Here is a 27280-nt window from a genome sequence, read left to right as displayed (position 1 = left end):
TGTGGGTTGGGTGTGCATTTTGCACCCTTCCCAGGACTGCAAGGAGATCCAACCAGTCCATTCTAAAGGAAATCAGTCCTGAATATCCACTGGAAGTATTGATGCTGAAGCTGAAACTCCAATACTTGGGCCACCTGATGCAAAGAACCGACTCATTGGAAAAGACCCTGATGCTGGGAAAGATTGAAGGCGGGAGGAGAAGGGATGAGATGGTTGGAAGGCATCACTGACGCAATGGACATGAGTTTGAGTAGGCTCCGGGAGTTGGTGATGGACAGGCATGCTGCAGCCCATGGGGTTGCAAAGAGTCAGACACCACTGAGTGACTGAACTGAACTTCTCTGGAGGTTATGTGCATTTCCTCACAATGACTGATGGCGGCAGCAGAGGGCTTTCTAATGAGCATGGCTGAGGCCAGATGAGAAAAGCTTTTCTTTGGTGTGGTGGGTGTAGGAATACAGAGAAGGGTAAGTAGATGGTTGGAAGGATTATCAGAAATCAAGAAAGGAGAAAAAGGAATTGAATAATGGATGTAGATAGGCCAGGTATGAGAGAGTCAGAGAAATTGCCAATTTGAGTTGAAGATAACAGCCAGTTAATTAGACAAAACCCCATCTGCAAATGCAGGGCTTTCTGTCTAGTTCTATCCAATTTCAAGCTATGAGGAGCTATAATTATAGATTTTTAAAATCTTAGGTGGTACCAGTCACAATCTTATATACTTTATAATTGTTATTACATTTATTGATTATTTTATTATATTTATTTGTTATTATATTTGTTACATTTATATTTATTATTTCTTATAAAAATCTCACAAATTCTTATAAAAATCCTATGGTGGGTATTATCAAAATATTACAAAAAAGAAACTAGGCAAGTTCAGAGAATTTGGGGTTAGATCTCAGGGCCAATCTTATATCACAGGCTTTCTCCCTTAAATTCTCAACAATAGGACAATTTTCCCCTAGTAAAAGATTATTTCCTCACCCAGGAAATTTGAAGAAAATCAACGTGGTGATATTTTTAAAGTCCCAAATTCCCTTTATGAATTTATTTTTTGTCTAAGCAATATTCTTTAGGATGCACTTATTGGAATGAAAATCCTTAGACATTTGTTATCTGAGGGTAATAAGAGAATAGTAGGTATCAGACTAGAAGTCCCTCAGTTGCAGAGATATGTATGACCTTGAGGGCTCAGTTACTCATAGAATTGTCATTTCCTCCCAGAAGCTGTTTTATTACCACATAAGCTTGATTTATGCTAAACTGAGATTAAAAAAGAAACAGCCAGGTGTGCTCAGATTGGGCTCAGATTGTTATGAGGCTGCAATACTCTAAGTACATTGGCTGGTATTTAAAAATTCTAAGATGATTTAGAAATTAAAATGTAGAAGTTTGTTTTCTAGGGTAGTTCTAGAGGGGGAGACAGTATTGTGGAACCAGCATTCTCTCAGGGTTTAATTAAAATAGAAATCAGCAAACTTCTACAAGAGCAAAAGGAGATCCTAGAGTTGGTATAACAGAATGCCCTTCAGGATGCTCTACCTCATCTCAAAATAGCCTGCAAGAAAATGAAAAATACATAAATGAAATGAATTTGTTGAAGAACTGCCTCTTAAATATTTTCGTTGTATATAGGACAGCCAATAACAGAATTTTGTTTTCTCTTATATTGCCCAGATGTGTCTGTTTTATGCATATATTGTAGAACTATGCTTAAGCTAGTACATTTTCCTTCAATTAAGGCTATGTAAAATTACTGGATAGAATCTTTAAATGCTAAGACCCTAAGATGGCCTTCATAATTCCTGCTGGGCTTCCCTGATGATTCAGATAGTAAAGAATCCACCTGCAATGCAGGAGACCTGGGTTCAATCCCTGGGTTGGGAAGATCCCCTGGAAAAGGCAACCCACTCCAGTATTCTTGCCTAGAGAATCCCATGGACAAAGGAGTGTGGCGGGCTACAGCGCATGGGGTCTCAGAGAGTCAGACATAACTGAACAACTAAGCACACAGCACAGTACTCACTGTCCATCCCCCTGCTCTAAGTGTGGATGGATTGTGACTTGCATCTAACCAGCAATATACGGTAAAGGGAATGGATTGTGACTTGCATGATATTTAAGAATCTGTTTTGCTAGAGAATTTCCTTATTGACTTGATGAAATAAGCAGCCATACTGGGAGGTCCATGTGGCTAGAACTTAGGGCAGCTTCCCTTCAAAGACTAGCAGTGCTATAGTTGAAGAAAATAAGCAACCTGGATGAGGCTGAGACTGGATTCTTCTTCAGTGAAGCCTGTATGAGAACATAGTCCTGCTGACACTTGCTTGGTACCTCAGAAGACCCTAAGAAGAGGACCCAGATAAGCCTTGCCTAGACTTCTAGTCCACAAAAACTGAGAAAATAAACATGTTTTTTTTAAGCTGCCAAATTTATGGTAATTTGTCATGCAATAATATATAGCTAATAGACTCCATCTAGCTACTATTACCCTTATTTCTAATTACTCTCTCATATCACTTTATTTAAATCTTCTTTAAAATTTATGTAATAATTGTAAATAACTTTTAATCATCTATCTCCCTTTCCTTGAATCTCTTACTAATTTTTTTAAAAACTAAGATCATGGCATTCGGTCCCATCACTTTATGACAAGTAGATGGGGAGACAGTGGAAACAGTGTCAGACTTTATTTTTTTGGGCTCCAAAATCACTGCAGATGGTGATTGCAGCCATGAAATTAAAAGATGCTTACTCCTTGGAAGGAAACTTATGACCAACCTCGAGAGCATATTAAAAAGCAGAGACATTACTTTGCCAACAAAGGTCCATCTAGTCAAAACTATGGTTTTTCCAGTAGTCATGTATGGATGTGAGAGTTGGACTATAAAGCTGAGAGCCAAAGAATTGATGCTTTTGAACTGTGGTGTTGGAGAAGACTCTTGAGAGTCCCTTGGACTGCAAGGAGATCCAATCAGTCCATCCTAAAGGAGATCAGTCCTGAGTGTTCATTGGAAGGACTGATGTTGAAGCTGAAACTCCAATACTTTGGCCACCTGATGTGAATAGCTGACTCATTTGAAAAGACCCTGATGCTGGGAAAGATTGAGGGCAGGAGGAGAAGGGGACGACGGAGGATGAGATGGTTGGATGGCATCACTGACTCAATGGACATGAGTTTGGGTGGACTTCAGGAGTTGGTGATGGGACAGGAAGGCCTGGCGTGCTGCAGTTTGTGGGGTTGCAAAGAGACACGACTGAGCTACTGAACTGAACTGAACTGAACTGAACCTTTGAAAAGTCACTTGAGTTCCTCAAAGCTCAACTTCTTTATCTATGAACTGAGTTTAATCATATGTATGCCCCCTAGATTGTAAGGGCTAACTAAACTGGTGTATGAAAGAAGCCTTGTATGTCATGTTAACTCTTGTCTTTTCAGACTCCACCTACATAGCATTAACTTTCATAATGACTCATGCTGTATCCCCTAGATTTTGATGTATATCAGGCCCTAAAATCTTGGCTTACTCCCTGGATTTTTGTCTTCTTGTCTACCTGTCTCTCCAAGTGGACAGCGATGCTTGTTTATTTCTGACTTGCTTGTTGTAGCTCATAAGCTGAGCTTATTACAAAAGAAGGGTGGTGGTGGCCAACAGTCTATAACAAATGAGAATTTTAAAGGTGTTTAAAAAAAAAACTTTGGTGCTCTTGGAATAGGGTGGTCAAAACCAGGTCAATTCCACTGCCCTCTTCCTACTAGATAAACAAGATGTTCAGTTACCCTTCCTGTAGCATTGTGTTCACTGGGAAAAGCAGGAACATATTGTGCTCTTAATTAGCTGGAGAATTAATTCTGAGCCTGGGCTGTTTAAAAAAGTAGGGATCAGATTCTCAACACCTGCAAAAACAAGTTTCCTGGATAATTGTGGTGGCCTATCTGAACACGAGTTCCTTAGAGTCCCCCAAAACTTCCAAAACCTCAGGACCTCCATAAATAAGTGAGCAGTTTATAAGTTTGTATCTGATATAAATGTCATGCTTTGTTCCCCTAGCCCTTTGAATGGAATGTCACAGAATTATATAAATGTGATAGGGAAAGAAACTTAGCAACGATCTAATAACAATAATGATGGAATATGTACTTATTTTTGAATGTGTACTCTCTGCTGTGCAGAGTGCTTGATACACAGTCTCATTTGGGTCTCAGTGTATCTCATTTAATGTGACCCAAATCACTCATTTTACAGATGGAAAAATCTAAGCAACTGGATTAATTGTCAACTTTTATTTATAGTATGGGCTGTACTTTATCATAGTGCTTATATATGAACAATTGAGTACATAAATTACATTTACATGGCTGTTTGTGGGTAGGCAGTGTAATATAATGGTTAGCATCCCTGGCCTTTGGATGGTACAGATCAGGGTTTGAATCCTGGTATGATCTGTCCACTCTGTGATATTAGAGGAGTCACTTAACTTCTCTGAACCACTATTTCTCTATCTGTATCATGGAGATTATAATGCTACATTGGCTTGTAGCCAATTAGATAAAATTGATAATGTGAATGTAAAATTAAGGATCTAGGTGATGTACAGTAAAGTTTGCAGTAAATGATAGCTATTATTATAAAGTACTTTCATATTGATTAAATTTCATGGGATTATCATAACCTACATTTTATCTTTTAATTTTATGATTTTACACATTTTGCCAAGTAGAAAGTGAAGTCATAGAAAAGAGAGGTAAATGCTGGTCAGGTGTTCTGTGATATTAAGGAAGGGCTGAGACTCAGATTGAGATGTGCAGACTTCAACGCTCAAGCTGTTTCCTATTCTGCAATGCTGTTTCTTTACAGTAAGTGCTCTTTCCCTTAGCCTAGAACTTAGCTCCCTGCTTAGGCTGTAACTCCTTGAGGACAGCAACTTTGCATGTCCTGCGAAACCAACACATAGGCCTTCAATAGATGTGTTTAGTTTATAATAGCAAGTTGACACACAGTTATAAACAATATGAACCCTTACAAGTCATCTGTCCCTCAAGTTGAATCTCAAAGGTAAAAGAAAGGGAGGTATCACAGAAGGGCAGAGTGCAGCATGAACTACCCAGAGATCCAAGAGAGTGCATCACTGCTGGATAATTACTCTGTGGAGGTAATTATGTAGGCTCTTACGCATATATTAGCCTCAAGTGGAGGAGGAAATGGCAACCCACTCCAGTATTCTTGCCTGGGGAAAATCCCATGGACAGAGGAGCCTGGTGGGCTATAGTCTATGGGGTCTCAGAGAGTCAGACACTACTGAGCAGCAGCCATATATATGTGTGTGTGTGTGTGTGTGTGTGTGTGTGTGTGTGTGTATATGTGATTCTTTATCTGATGAGCCACTGGGGAAACCCCCATATATATGCCATATTTTCCCTCCTTTCTGCCTCTCTGAGCACAGTTTCTAAATTTGGTGGTCATAAGAATATAGGGCTTTATTGATTAATTAATTTATCTAATGTTTATTTATTGAGCTTCTAATATGTGTCAGGCATTGTATTAGACTCTGAGTACACAAATATCAGTAAAACTGAATCTTCCCATATGAAACTCATAGTAGGTAAGAAAGATGAAATGTCAAGGAGAAAAACAGTTGTAATAACTCACCATTGAGACTGAGGTAAGTGCAAGTTGTTCTTAGAACATATAGCAGGGAGATTCTGATCAGAACTGGGAGCATCCAAGACTTCCTGGAAGGAACAATTAGTGAACCGAGTCTCAGAGGAATTGACCTGACTCGGAAGGAAAGGTATCTATTCAATATCATGCTGAAAGACATAGAGAATTGAGTGATCAAGGGCAGTTCTAGGAAATATAAGTACTTCAGAGCATAACTCAGATGCAGAGGGTCAAGGCAATAAGTATAACTGGTGAAGTAATCATGGGCAGATCTTGAAGACCTTATAAAGCACCTGAAGGACTTTGACAATAGCCTACAGCATTTAGAATCTATTCAAGTTTTAAGCAAGGGAGTGACATAATTGTAATTAGGAAGATGACCCTAATCATTTGTGCAGAATAAGACTCATGGACTAATGCTGGCGGCAGGAGAAACTTTAGGAGTTTCTTATAGTAAATCAACTGAGAAATCATAGCAAAGACCTGGTAACCAAAAATACATGGTAGAAGGAGGAAAGGAAAAAGCTACAGATGACTCCCATATTTTGATTTGCATGACTGGAGAATGTGGTACAATTCACCAGGGAATAATGGGTCACAGGGAGAACTTGGTTGTATGGATGTGACAAGAAGGGAAAAGAAAAGAAATGAGAAGGGTATTGGAGGGAAGCAGTGGTAGCCCTGGAGCTGAAGCTGAAGAAAATGATGTATTTAGGGAATGATTTATTGCAGCAAGTGAGAGAGAAAAAGAGAGGATGAGAGAGAGAGAGAGAGAGAGAGAGAGATGAAAGAGAAGGTAAAATAAGGACTGAAAAGTGTTAACTGGATTTAACAAACATCACTCACTAATGACCATGGTAAGAACAGTTTCAGATAAGAGGAAGCCAAGAAAAGATGGTTATTTTTATTTGGAGGGAAAAAAGCCTAAGGATGGCATGGAAGTCATACTGAATTTTTCTTACATTTGGGAACATGGTAGGATTTCACTTTTTCACATCCTTTGAAGTTAGGGTGACTTGGTATTGCTAATGAAATGTAAGCAGATGTGACATTGTCACTTTGGGGTAGAAACTAGAGCTGGTGTGCAATTTTCTACCTTTCCTTTCCCTGTCTCAGTGATCTGGAAAGCATGTGTCAAGATAAATCTCCCATTAGCTTGTGTGCTTGAAAGGCCACAATGAACACAGCATCCCAGGTGACCCACGTTGTATGTGCAACATGAGCAAAAGTTCAGTAAATGTTGATTTCTCTATCTCTTGCATTTTGCATTATATTTCAGCTTTGTATCCACCAATTTCCTTATATCTCTTCAGAATTATTTACTCTTATAACATAGAAAGTATACTAGATGACCACCATGTTCAAATATCCAGAACAGATTGGCCAGAGGCTCTGTTTTCCTGTTCTAAAATTCTGTGAGAAAGCATTCGACTGGCTAAGCTTGAGTCAGATGATCACTTCTAGTTCCAATAAACTTTGCCACAATATGGAAGGGAAAGAGCTATGTCATGATACCTAAGTTGTGAGGTGAGCACAATTCACTTCACAAAAAGAGGTATAGTGGAACAGATAGTATCTCTGACATCTCTAGGATGGTTGTAAAACTTCAGTGACTGTATCTTGTGGAATTAAAGGCACTATCTCACTTCAAATAGAGTAGATGCTGTCTATGACCCTGTCTAACCAAGGGTAAGAGATGAACTGCCCAGATTTTCAGTACCAATTTTCAATGCCCAGTATTTTGGGTAGGATGTGGGTAGGAGCTGGAAGAAGTTATAAATCTCTATCATATGCAAAATCATCAGGTTAGAGGGTCAGTGGCTCCAACAAGAAACAAAGGTGCAACTCATTAGTAGGTTGCTCCAGACTAGCAAAAAGCAGGTAGCTTGCACATAAGAGGAAACATATCACAAAAGATCATCATTCTCAGCTGAGGGCAAATTATTGACTGATTGAGAAAGATGTATTCAGTGGATGGCAGATCCCCAAATCAGAAGATCTGTAACCTAAGAAGCTGTGAGTGATGCTGGGTTGGCTTTGTTGTAAGGTCATTGGTAACTTTAAACCCGTATGATTTCTTGATTTCATAATATTGAATTTCTTGCTTGGTTAAAAAGTTCAGTGAAACAAATCTTTTCAGAATACTTCCCTTTAGTGTATTGTGGCTGACAAGTTTGCAAGTAGGCAGTTTGTGAAAGATGATGGGGTTTCCAATGGAGAGATTTTCTGAGATTCCAAGTGTGATCTTAGACCAACAGAAATATGATGAACTTGAAAAGTAACTGGAATCCTTAATTCTCTAAGTATTTCTGATGCTAGAGTTTTGTTGCCATTTGTACAAATGGACAGCTTCTTATTTGCCATAAGAAGGGGATACCATGAAGGGAAAAAAATGTGAAACTCTCATCAGTGTTGTGAAACTCTGGAGGGAACTCTCATCTGATGTGAAATCCTACCTTTTTTTTCCAAGCCAGTCAGGAGCAGAATTAATTTGCCTTTGACATTCTTGTGGTCATAATCAGTGCTGCAGGCTTAGGATGAAAGCGAAATGGGCAGGAGGCTATTTCCCCTCCTCAGAGCTCCATCTTCACATGATGGGACTCGGCTCTATTTTTGGCCTCTCAGACTTCATTCCTGAACTTATGGCTTCTGTTCAGTCCCACTCTTAGCAGGGTATATACTCAACGGCTTGTTGATTAATAGTAGAGGGGAGTAAATGTCCTTCTAAGTCTGTGGTAATGGTTGCCTTCTACTGGGCAGGACCCACTTCTGACCTAGACCTGGAGTGTATGCCCAGTGGCACCTTGCTGCTGTCCAGGCATGATACCTGAGGTTACAGTCTGGCTTAGTTTTCCTTTTTTTTTCTTTTAATAAGATCTAATCAATATAATATATTTGGAGGTTGACAGGGGCTACAAAAGGTAATGAAAAGATTTTAAGCTTCAGACAGTTGAAAATGCCAGGTAAGCTTCTACTTGACTATACTAAGATGGGGGTTAGCACCAGCCGAGTGTTTCCTTGGAAAGCAATACGTCTAAAGCAGATCAACCATGTGGACACCATAATTGGAGAAGTCCTAAACTCTCTCCCAGGAATGCTTTTAGTGCTATCTTTTGCCATTTTAGTTATTGTTTTTCTGAACTAGTATATATATACACACACATACACACACTATATACACAGTTATATAAAAGTGAATCTTTTCTTTCCATCGAAGATGCAACCTCCTAGAGGGAAAGGAGCATGGTTTTTCTTTCTAGGATCTTCAACAATGCCTAGTAGAGCGTCAAAGATGCCTGTGAGAGATTCTCTGAGGCAGACTTTTACTTGGTTTCAAAGTGCAGTTGTTTTCATCTGTATTTTTTTTCTGATTATTTAATTGGTTCCAGTTCATTGTTCTGCTTTGGTCTCTAAATAGTGCAGAGTGTATGACTTTGTATATGTGGCCTTCATAGACTCGTAATATCTAAATGAGACAATTTCATTTTAGAAATACAAAAATTGAGACCCAGAGTAAAGTGAATCAAAACCCAAGTTTCCTTAGTCTCATGTTTGTTTTCCTTTTCCATGCCCATTTGAGCCCATTGCCTTTTCCTGTGTTCATTTCTGAACATTATATGTCCAGCTTTGATCTTGACTCAGTCTTCACCGAGGATAGAATCCCTGACTCTCCCTTGACTTACTCTTGTCCTTTAAACTTGGCCTTTACCTTTGTTCACCTTTTCTAGATTTCTTGCTGTTTTCTTCCTCTGCTATGCCCTGAGTTTAGTCTGACACTGGGGACCTGCATATGTTCCCTGAGCTGTTATCTTCTAAACACACTCACCCCAAGGCTTTCACACAGGGAGAATCAGAAGGCTGCTGGGAAAATTTAGATATGTCTTTCACCTGAGCTGGCAGAATGGCGACCAGCAAGCCTACAAATCACTAAAGTGCACCCTGCCCTAGGGCCTCTGAGGAGAGTTATAACTTAGAAAAGCATTAGAAGCCCCGAGGCCAGCTGTCTGTTCTTAGAGCACTCCAGGGGTGCTTTTAGTATGTTAGAAGAAGGGAGAATTTTCTAAGCGGGAATGTTTGCCACTCACAGATGGAAACAATTCCTTAAACCAAACCCTGGAAAAAAAACTGGTGATTTATCAGCTTAGTAGCAGCTTCTTTTTATGAGCAGAATTCTGAAAGGCTGAGTGATACTGTCTCCTAGTTTAGGGAATATGTACAATGCTTAGTTCTAGTGAAATAAAAAAAAAAAAAAAATGGAGTTATGTATTATCATTATATCATTATTGGGCTTCCCAGGTGGCACCAATGGTAAAGAAACTGCCTGCCAATGCAGGAGACACAAGAGACATGGGCTCAATCCCTGAGTCAGGAAGATCCCCTGGAGGAGGGCATGGCAACCCACTCCAGTATCCTTACCTGGAGAATCCCATGGACAGAAGAGCCTGATGGGCTATAGTCTACAGGGTCGTGGTCAGACATGACTGAAGCGACTTAGCACTCACGCATTATCATTATTTTTGTTATTATTTATTGAAAAGTATTTAAAGTATAGTTATCTACCATGAGAGTCATGTGAAAGTCTTCCCAACTTTAACTGAGAAGAGACCCAAGCAATTTTAATATCCAAACCCGGTCTACTTTTAGCATCCCTTTTCCGAAAGGCTAAACAGCAACCTTCCTAAAAAGTGTTCATCTCTGTCAGATTAGTTTTTCCAATTAGCTGATCAAGAGCTCATCTGGCCTACTTCCTGCTGCTCCAGCTGCCTGGAGGCAAAATTGAGACTAGTAGAGGACTAGATGGACTTGATTAAAGCTGGAGTTTATTATCGTTTCTTTGTGATGAAGGGGAGGGAGTCATCTCTAAAAGAAAAAGTAGGGTCTGGGGTACTGAATTAATTTGACCAGTTTGATCAATTCAATGAAAAGAAATGCTCAGATTGGTCAAACAGGTTGTAAATAACCCGGAAATATAGGGACGTGCTGGGGCTTTGGCTTATGGAACCCTTGGGGCAGAGTCCCTGCAGACAGTCTGGGCTTCAAGACAACCCAAGGGCGAGTCAATGCTAATGGAAGCCGGGTCTCCTCAGGACCCACTGGAGCTTCAGCTTTGGGACCTTGTGGCTCCAGTTCACACTGGCAGGAGCCTGGTCTTCTCAGGACCTGCTGGGAGCTGGAGCTGCTGCAGGAAAAGTAGGTCATCCAGAGGACCCAAGACATGGTGGCTACTAATGGACTCTTCCCACAGTGCTTCTTCATACCATGTGGACTCCTGCAAGGACAATGAGCATGACAACTTCCCCTGAACTTGATCTAGATGGGCCTGATAATCTATGTGAGCCTGCTTCTGCTGACTCCAAAAATCCTGAGTCTGCCATTTGATTTTCAAGATAATGCCTTCCTGTCCTGGCCTCAGTCCTACACTGCATTCTGCAGTCAGCCTAACTGATGGGTATGTGGAGTGCTCCCCTCTTCATCAGTGGAAGTCTTCCCATGGTGGGCATCTCCACTTCAAGGAAACAACTTTCTCCAAGTCTGCGAATACCTTTGACAGCAACAATCATATGTGATGTCTCTTCTTAATCTGATGACATCTAATAATCTTAAAATCCACTGGTGCAACAGTTTGTACCTTAACTGTGGACATAATGTGAGTTTTAACTTTGCTGATTGTTCTGTTTTTGCTGTTTGCTCCCTGCATCTGTAACTGGTTGACTGGATTTGTTTATAGCCACATAAAGGCTTTTAAGTTACAAATGGTTGCTCAAACTCCTGCCACTGCAGCAGCTTCCTCCAACTACTACTCGGGGCCCCTGGATCAGAGACCCTCAATAGGAGGGTTAGGAGAATATGTTGCCTCACCAATTTAGGGACGAAGCCCCTCATCAGCTCAGAAGCAGTTATGGAATGAAAATGATGCCCCTTTCCCTAGGCAACATAATTCTCTTAAAAGAAAAGGGGAGAATGAGAGGGTAACAGGCAGGAAGGCTAGGGGTCTCCAAATGGAGGAAACAGGCTGCAAGTGTCAGACATTTTTTATCTCTCTCTTAAGCAGCAGGAGGAAACAAATTATAAGTGTCAGAATTTTGGCTTCCCTGATAGCTCAGTTGGTAAAGAATCCCCCTGCAATGCAGGAGACCCGGTTTGATTCCTGGGTTGTGAAGATTCCCTGGAGAAGGGATAGGCTACCCACTCCAATATTCTTGGGCTTCCCTTATGGCTCAGCTGGTGAAGAATATGCCTGCAATGTGGGAGACCTGGGTTTGATCCCTGGTTTGGGAAGATCCCCTGGAAAAGGCAACCCACTCAAGTATTCTGGCCTGGAGAATTCAGTGGACTGTATAGTCCATGGGTCGCAAAGAGTTGGACACGACTGAGTGACTTTAAAATGTAAAAAAATTTACAGGGAAAATAGTTTAAAAATTGAGCTTGTTGGCATTCTCTGGAACACCTGATCTTGAAGTCTGAGTCTATCAAAATAACAAAATGTAACTCATAAAGTTATAAATGGGACTCACTGAAATCCATTCATTTGTCCTCTGCCAGTTATTTCTTATTTAACCATTTAGGTGCGGGGAGGGGAAGAAGCATCAACTTGCAACTGTAAAAACCACACTGGAATTTCAAAAAGCCATGACTTTTAAATTCTCTCCATCTTCTCTTTCAATAACTCCTTGTCTTCATTTCATGGGTCAGATGTTAGGATGAGCCTGTATTGCAGGTACTACAGAGAAGAAAATGGCTAAATGAATAATATATTTTTTTTGTTATTTAATATTTATTGAATCCATCTATTTCTAATTACAATATTGTGTCTCATCTCCTACAAGGTTGCTTTTACATGTGGAGTGGAATGACTTAAATACTGCTGTTATTATCAGGGACTTCTTATAGTTATCACTGTTGAGTTAAAATCTTAGCAAACTACAGCATGCAGAAATCTGAAGTAAAATGAGCACCCAGTGACAATGTACCTTTCTCCTTGATTGGAAAAGCTCCCTGAAATTCAGTGTTATCCATAGTATACATTTGCTGCTAAACAGATGGACACACAAAGGTATACTATGTCACATTTTAATGGCAGAAATGTGAAATCTTACTGCATGCAGTATGTTTTGTGTATGTGTGTATGTGCATATAATATATTAACACCTAATACTGCACATATTATTTTGAGTCGATTTTTACTGGTAACTTGGGAGGGAAGAGTAAGAGGGATATAGTAGGTATGTGCAGCAGGCACTCAACAAAAGTTTGCTGAGTTGAGTCAAATACTCTGTTGCCTGAGACAGAGTGACAGGGTGATGGTCTGAATTTCAAGGGCTGGGCTCTCTTGAGAAGTTGCAGAGAGGTTGGTGGGTGGGTTCCTTCTCAGCTCTCACATCCCTAATCTTTCACACTAGGGTAGTTCTGGCCTTCTTAATTCTCTGATCAAGTCTTTAATGCTGTTCTTGGTCTGCTGACAACTTAAGAAAGTTCTCTGCAGAGGGAGAGAGAATCACTAATGGGGACAGAGATAAATTTTCCAGGAGGAAAACGTGGAGAAAGAGAATAGGAAAAGTGGTTAAATAATGCACAGGCACAAAGGAAATTTTAGCCGTAAAAGTCTTTTCAATTTTGAAGAAGAATTTAATAATTGCTTTCTAGACAAATAAAAGCATATATCATTTCCTTTACAAGAAACTACCTGACTCCTGATAGAATACATACATACATACATAGCTGAAAGTGAATTGCTCCTTTTGGATAAATACATTAATTGAATGTATTTGATGCTGTGTAGCCCACCCATTTGTTGAAAAAAAAAAAGGCACCTATAATTCATTTTTGGCACTTTGTTGTCATGCCCATTTTTAAAAAACTGTATTTTTATCAAAAATTAGCATTCTTTAGCATGTACAGTAAGCAAAGTAGCATTTACATAAACCAGAGTTGGAAATGATATTTTCATGGATACATTAACTGTAACATTTCTCCCAAATCCTTATAATTAATCACTCGAATTAATGATAAATTAAGCACTCAGCTTCAGTAACTAGTAAAGATCATTATTAACTCATGTGTTAAATTCATCATAATAGTCTATTTCTCTTGCTTTATCTTTCTTAGAAAAACTGTTCTTGAAGACCACTTGCTATTCAGTGGTACATATATTTGGACCAGATATCATAAAACTGTGAGTATGCTAATACATTCATCTGATTCCATTGCTGGGACATAGGGGAAGAAGGGGAGGGCAGAAAACTGGGAGATGGCTGGCTCCATTTCCAGCCAGATGTGCTTACTGTACATGGGCATAAGTCCTATCTGGTTCTTGTTAATAGTGGAAAATTCAAACCTGACTCAGATCGTCATTCTAGGCAAAGTCTCCCTTCAAATTACAGTGTGGCAACTTGGCTCAGTTTCTCTCCAATAGTTCTTCTATTGGAAGAACTATTTCTCTCCAATAGTTCCAATGGCTCAGTTCTTCTCTCCAAATGTTCGGAAGAATTTTGACCAATAATGCCAATAAATGAGGAGATCCTAGTGGCTGGGACTGGATGTTTGCCCCCTTCTCTTGAGCTTTCCCTACACTCCCTCCTGGATCCTCAGGCCATATGCATCTCAGGTTCTTCTCTTCTTGCCTCCCATTTGCTGGTTTCCTGGCCTTCTCCACTTCTCCAACCCCTGTCCCTTAGGGTCCTGTATATGTGCCATTGTAATTTTCTTTATTTTTTATTTTTTCATTTATTTTTATTAATTGGTGGCTAATTACTTTACAATATTGTAGTGGTTTTTGCCACACATTGACATAAATCAGCCATGGATTTACATGTGTTCCCCATCCCAATCCCCGCTCCCGCCTCCCTCCCCATCCCATCCCTCTGGGTCTTACCAGTGCACCAGCCCCGAGCACTTGTCTCATGCATCCAACCTGGGCTGGTGATCTGTTTCACCCTTGATAGTATACTTGTTTCAATGCTACTCTCTCAGAACATCCCACCCTCGCCTTCTCCTACAGAGTCCAAAATTCTATTCTGTACATCTGTGTCTCTTTTTCTGTTTTGCATATAGGGTTATTGTTACCATCTTTTAAAATTCCATATATATGCCTTAGTATACTGTATTGGTGTTTATCTTTCTGGCTTACTTCACTCTGTACAATGGGCTCCAGTTTCATCCATCTCATTAGAACTGATTCAAATGAATTCTTTTTAATGACTGAGTAATATTCCATTGCATATATGTACCATAGCTTCCTTATCCATTTATCTGCTGATGGGCATCTGGGTTGCTTCCATGTCTTGGCTATTGTAAACAGTGCTGCGATGAACATTGGGGTGCACGTGCCTCTTTCAGATCTGGTTTCCTTGGTGTGTATGCCCAGAAGTGGGATTGCTGGGTCATATGGCAGTTCTATTTCCAGTTTTTTAAGGAATCTCCACACTGTTCTCCATAGTGGCTGTACTGGTTTGCATTCCCACCAACAGTGTAAGAGGGTTCCCTTTTCTCCACACCCTCTCCAGCGTTTATTGCTTGTAGACTTCTGGATAGCAGCCATCCTGACTGGCGTGTAATGGGTCATGCCCATTGAGTTTAGCTGCTCAACCATTCTCAGGTAGCTTGCATTGTGCTGTTTTCTAGTGGATTTCAACTTAGTAAGTCCTGGTGTGACTTTAACCTCTGAGCCTTCCTTGTGATCAGTTATGTGGTCATGGAAGCAAAGGGATTGGGCAGGAGTGGTGGAAGGAACTTGAATTTGGGTTGAGAAGCAAAGAATCATATGCAACACTGAGGAATAGGTAGGATCTGATAGTATGAAGTTAGTAGTACAGAGAGCTAGAAAAACAACTTATCTCAGGTGTCAGAAATTTGTGTGTGGCTTCCATGTCCATCCTCAGCATGCTGAGTTGGCTTTTTCAGAGAAAGTTTCTCAGAGTCTCAGTTTCTCTATCTGTAAAATGTTTGTTATAAATAGGTCAATAGTTGTTAGAACTGGAACATGTCTTCCCCTCTTGAGCTCTATCCACATGCCCTCAACACTTCAAAAGAAAACATTACAGAAATAAGGAAGTTGGAGTTTTTAAACGGACAAGTAGGTATGGGAGGCCTAATTTTTTGATATTCAGAGACAGCCGTTCTCTTTAGGAGTGATTTAATAATTTGACAATTAGGTAATAATTGTGCTTTCACACCTGACAGCAGATTAAGTATTTTGGACTAGAGAAGCAGAACATGTGTACAATATGTTTGTACTTACTAGGAGTACAGACTGGGGTAAACAGGTACCTGGAGCATTATATTTTTAAAAAAATAATCTTTGAGACAGAAATTGTTTTAGCTAGATAATCTGACTCTGCCAGCCTGCTTTTAGATGACCATAGTTGGATAATTTTTCTATATACCTGGACTGTTGTTTATTAATATTATACAAACTGGGATTATAATATAGTAGTCCAGAAAACATCATTGCCTTATATAAATATTTCCTATCTTATTTATGATAAATTGGCACGTTTCTGCATCTGTCCAATTAGTGAGTAGAATTTTTGTCAATAACACCATTATAAAGTTATGAGGTGGGCCATTTTAACAGGGTTGTGGCCCCTTGAACAATTGTGTAATTGCCATTACAAAGGATACATCTATGAGGGGAGAACATAGGTCCCTAAATTTATATAAATGCTTTCTTTTTCTCTCTCTTCTCATTTAATATGACATTTTGGTCTTGATTTCTTCACACTTGAAGTTTGAACTCCCGCTCACGTAAAAGGTATGATGTCTTCAACTGCCCTAGGCTGTTTCAGATTGTGCCTTGCCTTGGAATTTGTTTGGTGGGAGGTTGTTCCTTTAAATTCTTTGCTGTCCTATTTGAAATTAATAATATACTGCAACACTTGTTAATATGACTGGATCTTCCGTGGTTTTAATTTGAATCATGGTGGTATTTAAAAGATAATAGAAGTAGCTTTCATCCCTTTGGTGATGTGCTAAGATTAAATACTTACTTTCTCGAGCTTTAGCAGGCAGTATAAGTGGGGATACTGCAGAGGAGATGATGAACAGACCCCAGAAGCTGGAAACATCTATGACACCCCTGAAGGTGAAATTCAGCAAGCTCCTGCTGTTACAGTTTCTAAAAGTAAATATAGGATTTGGCATTGCTGAGACTTACCATTGCCCAAAGAACTCAAAAGATTTGAGGGAAGGGGAAGGTAGAGAGTTAGAACAGATGCCAAGGCAGCTGGAGACAGAAATACATAATGGTACTCTGTTTAGTTACTGAACATGGGGATGCTTCTATGTACCATGTTTTTAAGGGAGTATTAGACTTTTTATTGTTACTAAGCCTGAAATAAACAAGTGATTTGATTATTTTGTCTAAATTAATTGGTAGTGAATCAATTAGCAACCAGTAAATTCAATCACCTACTTGCTGATGGGTTTATAAATCCACCACTCCAGTAAAAGGGCTGTTTACAACATGGCCTTGGAAACTCAAGAAACTCAGAAAAAGGGATTTTCAAACACATTTGTCTTTTAGCTGCACATGCTTATGAATCATATGTCTGGGATCTTTTATATGTTGTTCACTATTGGAAAAATGGATTGAATTACTAAGGCTTGTTTTAATGCAGAGGACCATTCCCAGGAAGAGAAAGTTAGATATATAGCTATAAGGAAGTGCCATGTTCCTGTAGTTCTTGAGCTTGCAACAGTGTAAGCAGGTTTAAAGCTGGTATTTACCTTCTACCTTTTATTTTTTTTAAATGATGTACCAAGTCTCATTCTTTATTTCTGTGCATTTGAAGAATGATCCATCTAACAGCTTAGGTCTTCTACCTAATTCTGTGCCACACAGTGTCTAGAGACCACTACCAGAGATGTAAGTACAAGTTGGGAATTGGTTGGGAAATTCCTTTGCAGCTCAAGAATAAGACATGAGGCCTAGAGCATGAGCTTAACAGGTTACATATCCTTTCTACAACCTCTAAGGCTATGGTTATTCAGTAGCCTGTACGGAAGAGTCTATCTTATATCCTTGCTAAGTTAGCAAGTGCTGAAACATTTAGCAGGAAAAAAAAAAAGTATAGGTGCTTTTGGTTTTATCAGGAAGCATATTTAAACAGTGGAGTATTAAAAGCTTCTGATTAAATTCAGATCAGCTTTCAAGAACGCTTGCAACATTAGGATAGGTTAGACTGTTCTGTGCTTCGCTGGTGGCTCAGATGGTAAAGAATCTGCCGGCAGTGCAGGAGACCTGGGTTTGATCCCTGGGTCAGGAAGATCCCCTGGAGAAGGCAGTGGCAACCCACACAAGTATTCTTGCATGAAGAATTCCATGGACAGAGGAGTCTGGCGGGCTACAGTATATAGGGTTGCAAAGAATCAGACACTACTGAGCAACTTTCACCTTCAGGCTGTCATGCAGGAACAGATAAATCCTGATGTCCCAGTGGCTTAATGTGTAACATTTATTGCTTGCTCAAGAAAAATCTGCTGCAGGCTCAGCAGTTTCTTCACATACTTTTCCAAGGAGTGACTCAGGACTCCTGCATCCTCACCTTACTGCATCTCTGCAGTTTAATATAGGGCTTCCTGCTTGCTGCAGCCATGGAAGAGGACTTAGAGGACAGTTCATGGACTTTTCACGGGTTCAGTTCTAAAATGACAGGTGTCATGTCCCAGCATGGCTTAACAGCCAAAACAAGTCACTTGGCCTCACCTAATGCAAGGGTCCTGTTAAACAAGATCTGTTTCAGGCCTTAGATACCGAGGAAAACCAGATGTTAGTGAGCACTGTTAATGTCAACCCCACCTACAGTGTGTGCCCCCTTTGCTAAGTGGTAAGGATAACAAAGATGAGAGTGATGGAGTTTTCCAATTAAAGAAACTTGTAATCCTTTGGTTCAAAAATATGCTTATTAAATTTTAGTATAGTAATCCATATTAATGAAATAAGATGTCAAACTGAGTATATAAAATGGTTTCAATTATACAGAAATATAAGTGGCAACCCACTCCAGTATTCTTGCTGGAAAATTCCATGGACAGAGGAGGCTGGCAGGCTAGAGTCCAAGGGGTCACAAAGAGTCAGACATGACTGGGCAACCAACACTAGGTATAATCAGGATCAATCATTCAAAAACAAATATTACAGTATAACAGTGGCCTTTCAAATCCAAAGCATAATGTGAAATTAAACATTTATTAAGTCTTTCACTTTATCATATATTGACGAGCTGTAAAACTTTGGCTTCATGCAGTTTAGTGGAACTGGAAAAGTTAAATGAAGGCAAATACAAATAAAACACCTTATTTGTTCGTATTGAACAGCTTCTGATTCTAAGGAGAAGGCAACTCAGTATATAGAAGAACTGTGCAGGATTTGAGAGGCCAAACACACTTATTCCTGGCAGTGGCCATGCAGAAAGAGAGACCCAAGAAGAAATGACGGAGCCTTACAAGTAGAGGACTGTCACCAGCTGACAGAGGTCAGTTTTATATCATTTTGCTAGCTGAATAAGTTCTATTTGTCAACTCTTTCCCCTTTTGAATTATGTGTTATTCAGAGCTACGAGTCCCTCAGGGACTGTTTTCTTTCTTACCCTTTTTAGAGTTGTTTTTTCCTGAAGTTAAAACTTGCTCATTAAAGAAAATTTAGAAAGCACAGGAAAGGCTTTAAAAAAGAAAATAATCACTCTTAATGCCCTTGTTCAGGGATAATCTCCACTAACATCTTGGTATACTTTTAGACTTTATACATTTATTTTATTTTATACCATTGAAACCACGCCTTATTGGCAGTTTGATATCTTGCTTTGTTGATATAGACTGCCTCCTGCTTTTATTTCTTAAAGGTATTTTTAAAATGTGAGATAACGCTTTATTTTGTGAAAATTATAAATGTTACTTAAGCATGCTCCTAACAGTAGTCACATTGATTACTTCTAAATTTAGACTCAGGATAGTTTTGTGATGAACCCAGCAATTGGTTGGTAAGGACTTGACCTCAATCCCAGACTAGAGTCCTTTATGTTGATGGAAGTGTTTCATGGAACATTCTCCAAAAGATAAAACCTAATACCATATTTGTTTGCAGGGATGATGAGGAAGGGAGATAATAAAATCACCTCCCGCATGTTACAGGAACATGCTTTTAAGCAAGTAGATTTTGAGCTAATTTGGAAAAACATGTTTGGGATGGGAGCACACTTTAAGTAAATGAAGACATAGAAAGGAAATGTATGAGTTAGCATTGTATATGAGTATCCACAGTATGGCTAAATATCAAATGACCAAAAAGTAAAAGCCATATACGAAGTAAGCATTTATTTAGCTTGTCCATCTTCAGATCGCTTTCCTAGGCAGCTCTGCTTCAGGTCCCGGGAGCTGAGAGGATCCAACTTCAGGTCTGCGGGTGGGCTGAGTCTGCTGTCCTCTGTCTCTCATCCTCCTTGGGCCAGAAAGATAATCAAGACAATGTTATCATGTTCCTGGTGGATTAGATGAAGTCCTATTTCTCAAGCACATGCCAAACCTTACCATGTCTTGCTTGCTCACATTCCACTGACAGAGTCATGTGGCTAAGGCTGAAGGCAAGATTAGGAAAAGTGCTTTCAGGCTGTGGAGATGTTGGAGAGAAGTGAATACCTCTGAACAATAATCTGCTTCACAGCAAGGGAAAGGAATCCTATAGAGTCTACATCTTTTATTAAGGAACCCCTGCTTACTGGAAACAGGCAAAGAAGACTTCTTGAGAACTGCTTGTTTCTTTCTTTTCTGAATATCTAATTATGGACAACCTAAACCTCCTGTGAACAAATTGATTGAGATACAGGGCCCATACTTGAACATAAAATCCCCTAAGGTAGAATATTTTCATAGGCACAGTGTCTTCACTGATTCTCTGTTCTTAAAGGAATGATCTTTCATAGCAGAATCTGCTGCATTTGATAACCCAGTGTCAGGGAACACTAACCTTATTTCTCCTCCAGGACAGTGATTCTCAGTCCTGACTGTATATTTGACTCATTTAGGGAGATTTTTAAAAACCACATGGTGTCTGAGCCCACTGAATCAATTAACTCATATTCTGGGGGGCTGAGGTCCCAGCATAAAATAGTTTAGGTGCCTAGTGATATCACTGTATAGTCATCGTTGAGAACCATGTTCTGGCACAACCATTTTCCCCTTTGTTGTTCTGTTTTCTGTTTTCCTCGGCCCAGTGTTTTGTTCACAGCCATGTCTAATTCCACGATCACCTGTTAGAGAATACTAAAAGCCTGCACAACCTCAGCTGACATTTTATTAACATTTCTCAGGGGAACAGCGTAGAAAACCTATACATTCTTCCACATTAAGAAATTGATTAGCTGTGTTGTACCTCAGCCAGTATAGACTCAATTCTGGCTGCACATTAGAATTACTTGGGGGAGCTTTTAAAAAATCAGAAACAAAATAAAACACCTCTGCTCACCACCAACCCCTGGAGATTCTGATTCAACTATAATGGAGTTGTTTTTAAAGTGGTATTGTTTTTAAAGCTCTCTGGTAGTATGTAGCCAGATTTGAGAACCATAGAACCTTGATAGGGTGAGAAAATCAGCAGCCGTGGAGACATGTAACCCTAAGGCACAAAAGATGAGTAGCCAGATCTTCCCTAGTCCTGATATTTCTTTGAACAATGAGAAGTATTTCTTTGGGTATAGCAGAATAGGAAATTGGACACAAATAATGAGAGTGGAAATGAATGGTTTTCTTGGCTCTGCCAAAAGATGTGCATGTGGGAATAATGTGAAATAAGATTTGTGAGGAAGAGCAGTGGACTCACAGGGTCAGGTAGTATAGTCTCAACTCTAAGGCCAAGGGCTAGAAACACAATTTACTAGACAGTTGGGAGCTTTCATAAGTCCATGCGCAGTATAATTCTGAGACATCTCAGTTCAGTTCAGTTGCTCAGTTGTGTCTGACTCTTTGCAACCCCATGAACCACAAGCATGCCAGGCCTCCCTGTCCATCACCAACTGGAGTCCACCCAAACCCATGTTCATTGTGTCAGTGATGCCATCCAGCCATCTCATCCTCTGTCGTCCCCTTCTCCTACTGCCTTCAATCCTTCCCAGCATCAGGGTCTTTTCCAATGAGTCAGCTCTCTGCACCAGGTGGCCAAAGTATTGGAGTTTCAGCTTCAACTTCAGTCCCTCCAATGAACACCCAGGACTGATTTCCTTTAGGATGGACTGGTTGGATCTCTTTGAAGTCCAGGGGACTCTCAAGAGTCTTCTTCAACATCACAATTCAAAAGCATCAATTCTTCGGCACTCAGCTTTCTTTATAGTCCAACTCTCACATCCATACATGACCACTGGAAAAACCATAGCCTTGACTAGACAAACCTTTGTTGACAAAGTAATGTCTCTGTTTTTAAATATGCTGTCTAGGTTGGTCATAACTTTCCTTCCAAGGAGTAAGCGTCTTTTAATTTCATGGCTGCAATCACCATCTGCAGTGATTTTGGTGCCCAGAAAAATAAAGTCAGCCACTGTTTCCACTGTTTCTCCATCTATTTGCCATGAAGTGATGGGACCAGATCGGAGAAGGCAATGGCACCCCACTCCAGTACTCTTGCCTGGAAAATCCCATGGACAGAGGAGCCTGGTAGGCTGCAGTCCAAGGGGTCGCTAAGAGTCGGACACGACTGAGAGACTTCACTTTCACTTTTCACTTTCATGCATTGGAGAGGGAAATGGCAACCCACTCCAGTATTCTTGCCTGGAGCATCCCAAGGACAGGGGAGCCTGGTGGGCTTCCGTCTATGGGGTCTCACAGAGTTGGACACAACTAAAGTGACTTAGCAGCAGCAGATGGGACCAGATGCCATGATCTTAGTTTTCTGAATGTTGAGTTTTAAGCCAACTTTTTCACTCTCCTCTTTCACTTTCATCAAGAGGCTCTTTAGTTCTTCTTCACTTTCTTCCATAAGGGTGGTGTCATCTACATATCTGAGATTACTGATATTTCTCCTGGCAATCTCGATTCCAGCTTGTGCTTCCTCCAACCCAGCATTTCTCATGATGTACTCTGCATAGAAGTTAAATAAGCAGGGTGACAATATACAGCCTTGACGTATTCCTTTTCCTATTTGGAAGCAGTCTGTTGTTCCACATCCAGTTCTAACTGTTGCTTCCTGACCTGCATACAGGTTTCTCAAGAGGCAGGTCAGGTGGTCTGGTATTCCCATCTCTTTCAGAATTTTCCACAGTTTGTTGTGATCCACACAGTTAAAGGCTTTGGCATAGTCAATAAAGCAGAAATAGATGTTTTTCTGGAACTCTCTTGCTTTTTCAATGATCCAGCAGATGTTTGCAATTTGATCTCTGGTTCCTCTACCTTTTTAAAACCAGCTTGAACATCTGCAAGTTCACGGTTCATGTATTGCTGAAGCCTGGCTTGGAGAATTTTAGGCATCACTTTACTAGCGTACAGGTCTCAGACATCTAATGCCCCTTAAATTGTTTTTTGCTTCTAAATCACCTTTTCTAATCACACATTGTACGTCTATGTGAGTGTTCCATTCTACTGTTGCTTATGTGTGTGTAGTATATTTGGTATATTGAACCACCATGCCTCTTGTGTTATAACCATTAAGCAACTATATATTTATTCCTCTATCCCTTTAAAAATATTTGTTTGAGCTAGTTCTTTCCTTGCCTTTGGATGAAAATCTAAGTGGTCCATGACTACTCTAGTAAGTTCTACATAATGATGACTATCAAAAGCTGGCTCTGTCCTCTAGATCTGACAGGTGTTTAAAACTAATCCTTCCTTTCATGGGATGCTCAAATATTCTTTAGTGGAAACCTTCTTGTATTACCCCCAAGTTACTGGAGATCTCATACCTGTAGCTCCCTTGATAATAGCAAATATTTCTTTATTCCAGCTGATAACTTAGTCCTGACACAGGCACTGAAAATCAGGTGTTGGCCTACAATTTCTCTCAGCTTGAGTCTGTTACCCACTCAGACAGGAGTTAGTAACATTCAGGCTCACTCACTTTCTCTTGTTCCTGGCATATATCTGGTCCACAGAAAATGCTTATATATGTTTTGTGCCAACAAATTCTGGGAGTTTGGACTGAACCCTCTCATCCTCCATTCCTTTGACTTGTAGCCAGTGGCTAAGCAGCTTGCCTTTGGACGATTACATTTGCAGCAGAGCGGCAGACATCAGGTCCCAGGGCCTTGTAATTGGGGAATCAGTGCTCCTAAGTGTTCTGTTGCAGCCCTTTTCATTAGTGTGAGGTGAGAGGGCCAGAATTTCCTTACTCTGACTTGGGATGGAGGGTGGGATTCTCTCCACACTGATGAGTCTTTCCGAAAATGCCTCCTCAGAACTTCTGAAGAAAAATGTATTAATCACAATTACCTAAGTCAGTCACCAGTGCTACTTAGCTTGAACTGTTCTACTTAGAGTTACCCAGGTGAGAAGTGGTTAGATTGGAAACCACACTTGCCTTTGTGATGATCACTTTGGGACTCATATTTAAAACTGCTGATTGTTTTCTCTGTCCTTGGCATATTAATGCATCTTCATAGTTATGGCTCATTACTCCCTTTCGCAGTCTAATGGGCCTCTTGTTTCATGTCTGTTTCAACTTCTCTGATAAATGACTGCCTGCCTGCCCCCTAGAGGGCCCCAAAGCAAATTTCAGGTATGCTCCATAGCCTATATTTAAAACCATATTGCTCAAAATACACTCTCCAAATTTCATAAAAACCTGTCAAGCTGATTTTGCTTGATGCAGTAACAGAGATATGTTAAAACATATACAAACATGTTTTTATTTTTATAGCTATACATAGAGGCAGTTAAAAATAAATAAATATTAGATAGTAAATTCAACTGGCTAAGGAAAAGAGTATTTTGATTATGTTGTTGGAATGGATGGGAATTTGAATGGTATTGTTTCTCAATTCTGCTGGAGGCTGGGGGATAGTAAATTTTCTCAAATACCATTTAAGTCTCTGTGCTCCTTGCTATTTGTCTTGCTGGGGATATCATAGGTCTTGATGGATTTGTTATGTGCAGTCATGCTTGGCTGATTGTTCTACCTCTTTGATCGTCCCACTAGGAATTCCATTACGGGGCTGTCCTTTGGAAATCTGCTGTTAGCCTGAGCCTGCTCTGTTGCCATGTGCCCTGCAGCTTTGGTCTGATAAACAGTTCTTTCTGTTCGTTTGCTCTCCTAGGTGCTTACAATACAGATTCAAGTTAGTATAAAAGGTTTCGTTTTGATCTTCTCAAATTGCTAAATATAATTGCATCTACTTTTTATGCATCTTTACTATATTAGAGGCATTGCTGAACAGACCCAATTCTCTCAGAGGGTAAATGAGTTATTTGGCTTCTTTGGAAGTTGTAGATTCACTTTCATTGTTGCTTTAGTAGCTATTTGTTTGTTTGAAAATTTTTCTTACAGTTTATTAAAGTAAACTCTCTGTATTTTGCTGGAGAACTTTGCTCTTCGTGACAAAAAATGATTGGGAGTTTCAATTTTATTTGTTTATTTTTCTATTATTTTAAAAATATTTAGTGAATTGCCAGCAGATTATAAAGCTCACCAAGAGGTTTCAGAGTTTATTTTGCTTAAGCTGTGGGTTATTAGCAAGATGTGATTTCTAAACTTGAGATTACATGACAGGTACGGTTGAGAGTTGCGTTAAATTTAGTAGAAGAAAAAAACTCAGAGCAAACATGTATATTTATCTATGTTTAATGTAAGTAATTTATATGTAAAATTAAAGAATTTTCCCCGAGGTGATCTCTGAATAAAATAATAATTATTCCTGTTCTGGGTTGAAATTCAGTGTGGTCTGTTTCCTTTATTCCTCCCATTTTACTCTTTCCTTGATGATTAGAATCCTTATAGCTTTTCTTTCAGTGCATATGCTGTATGATGATATGTTGTGTCCTCTTTCCTCCACTCTGGAAAGTTTCAAGATATTCTAGATGGAGCTCCTATTATGACTTTATATTTTTGCCATGTTAGCTCTCTTTAAAAGAGGGCTACTTAGGTACATATACAACTGTTGTCTTTGACAAAGATGAAATTCAGTGCCCTCGTGTCACTATTTACTTATTTTTTAATACAACCTTCCTCCTCTTTTTTCTTCTGTTTCTCCCAGCACACTTTGAGGGTGGCTCAAAGGCTATTCATTTGCTACAAAACAACTTCTTTACCACTTACTTCCTCTAGAAATACATTGTTCATTTCCTAAAGATATATATAAATCTTTTAGGTGCAGTATTTAAATCACAATAAATGCATCCTAGGTGCTATCAGAGTAAATTAACTACTAAAACTTATAAATAGAGCTACTCATCTCACACGCTAGTAAAGTAATGCTCAAAATTCTCCAAGCCACGGTTCAGCAATATGTGAACCGTGAACAGCCAGATGTTCAAGCTGGTTTTAGAAAAGGCAGAGGAACCAGAGATCAAATTGCCATCTGCTGGATCATCAGAAAAGCAAGAGAATTCCAGAAAAACATCTATTTCTGCTTTATTGACTGTGCCAAAGCCTTTGACTGTGTGGATCACAATAAACTGTGGAAAATTCTGAAAGAGATGGGCATACCAGACCACCTGTCCTGCCTCTTGAGAATGCTTCCTGTATGCAGGCCAGGAAGCAAAAGTTAGAACTGGATATGGAACAACAGACTGCTTCCAAATAGGAAAAGGAGCAGGTCAAGGCTGTATTTTTTTTTTTTATTAGTTGGAGGCCAATCACTTCACAACATTTCAGTGGGTTTTGTCATACATTGATATGAATCAGCCATGGATTTACACGTATTCCCCATCCTGATCCCCGCTCCCACCTCCCTCTCCACCCGATTCCTCTGGGTCTTCCCAGTGCACCAGGCCCGAGCACTTGTCTCATGCATCCCACCTGGGCTGGTGATCTGTTTCACCATAGATAGTATACATGCTGTTCTTTTGAAATATCCCACCCTCACCTTCTCCCACAGAGTTCAAAAGTCTGTTCTATATTTCTGTGTCTCTTTTTCTGTTTTGCATATAGGGTTATCGTTACCATCTTTCTAAATTCCATATATATGTGTTAGTATGCTGTAATGTTCTTTATCTTTCTGGCTTACTTCACTCTGTATAAGGGGCTCCAGCTTCATCCATCTCATTAGGACTGGTTCAAATGAATTCTTTTTAATGGCTGAGTAATATTCCATGGTGTATATGTACCACAGCTTCCTTATCCATTCATCTGCTGATGGGCATCTAGGTTGCTTCCATCTCCTGGCTCTTATAAACAGTGCTGCGATGAACATTGGGGTGCACGTGTCTCTTTCAGATCTGGTTTCCTCAGTGTGTATGCCCAGAAGTGGGATTGCTGGGTCATATGGCAGTTCTATTTCCAGTTTTTTAAGAAATCTCCACACTGTTTTCCATAGCGGCTGTACTAGTTTGCATTCCCACCAACAGTGTAAGAGGGTTCCCTTTTCTCCACACCCTCTCCAGCATTTATTGCTTGTAGACTTTTGGATAGCAGCCATCCTGACTGGCGTGTAATGGTACCTCATTGTGGTTTTGATTTGCATTTCTCTAATAATGAGTGA

The sequence above is a fragment of the Dama dama genome, chromosome 11, assembly GCF_033118175.1.
Source record: "Dama dama isolate Ldn47 chromosome 11, ASM3311817v1, whole genome shotgun sequence".
NCBI lineage: Eukaryota > Metazoa > Chordata > Mammalia > Artiodactyla > Cervidae > Dama > Dama dama.
Note: the sequence above shows the minus strand (reverse complement) of the source record.